This window comes from Trichechus manatus, unplaced genomic scaffold (genome assembly GCF_000243295.1).
Source record: "Trichechus manatus latirostris isolate Lorelei unplaced genomic scaffold, TriManLat1.0 scaffold00009, whole genome shotgun sequence".
Lineage (NCBI taxonomy): Eukaryota > Metazoa > Chordata > Mammalia > Sirenia > Trichechidae > Trichechus > Trichechus manatus.
Window position 1 is genome coordinate 17,932,815 of NW_004443945.1, and position 1,344 is coordinate 17,934,158.

Below are 1,344 nucleotides of genomic sequence, written 5' to 3' on the forward strand. Positions count from 1 at the left end.
TTGTGCATTGTTCCTTATGGTTCTTATTGTGATTATGCCATGTATTAGGGCTCCTAGCATTGTTTCTATTTTTTCTTCTGTGATCTTTATCGTTTTGGATTTTATATTAGGTCTTTGATAAATTTTGAGTTAGTTTTTGTGCATGTTGTGAGCTATGGGTCTTGTTTTAGTTTTTCGCAGATGGATATCCAGTTATGCCAGCACTATTTGTTACAGAGACTGTCTTTTCCCCAATTAACGGACTTTGGACCCTTATCAAATATCAGCTGCTCATAAGTGGATGAATTTATGTCTGGATTCTCAATTCTGTTCCATTGGTCTATGTATCTCTTGTTGTACCAGTACCAGGCTGTTTTGACTACCGTAGCAGTATAGTAGGCTCTGAAAGTAGGTAGTGTGAGGCCTCCCACTTTGTTCTTCTTCTAGAGTAATGTGTTACTTATTCAGGGCCTCTTCCCTTTCCATATGAAGTTGGTGATAATGTTTCTCCGTCTCATTAAAAAATGCTATTGGCCAACTATTCAGACAGATTAGACTGGACTGTGGGACATAAGGTTATACTTGTGAGGAGTGGGCCTCTTAGCTCAAGTAGATATGAGAGACTAAACATGTAGCTTCTGTCCGGAGATGAGATGGGAAGGCAGAGGGTTAGGAGCTGGTTGAATGGACATGGGGAATCAGGTGGAAAGGAGGAGTGTGCTGTCACAGTATGGGGAAAGCAATTAGAGTCACACAACAATGTACGTATACATTTTTGGATGGAAAAAATAAATTTTTTAAAATGCCGTTGGGTTTTGAATTGGGATTGCATTGTATCTGTAGATCGATTTGGGTAGAAATGACATTTTCACAGTGTTGAGTCTTCCTATCCATGAGCAAGGTATGTTTCTCCACTTACACAGGTCTCTTTTAGTTTCTTGCAGTAGTGTCTTGTAGTTTTTTTTGTATACGTCTTTACGTCTTTGGTTAGATTTATTCTTGAGTATTTTATCTTCTTGGGGGCTATTGTAAATGATACTGATTTGGTGATTTCCTCTGCAAGGTTCTCTTTGTTAGTGTAGAGGAATCCAACTGATTTTTGTATGTTCATCTTGTATCCTGATACTTTGCTAAAATCTTCTATTAATTCCAGTAGTTTTCTTGTGGATTCTTTGGGGTTTTCTGTGTATAAGATCATATCATCTGCAAATAGAGATACTTTGACTTCTTCGCTACCAATTTGGATGCCCTTTATTTCTTTTTCTAGCCTAATTATTCTGGCTAGGACTTCCAGCACAATATTGAATAAGAGTGTTGATAAAGGGCATCCTTTTCTAGTTCCTGTTCTCAAGGGGATTTCTTTCA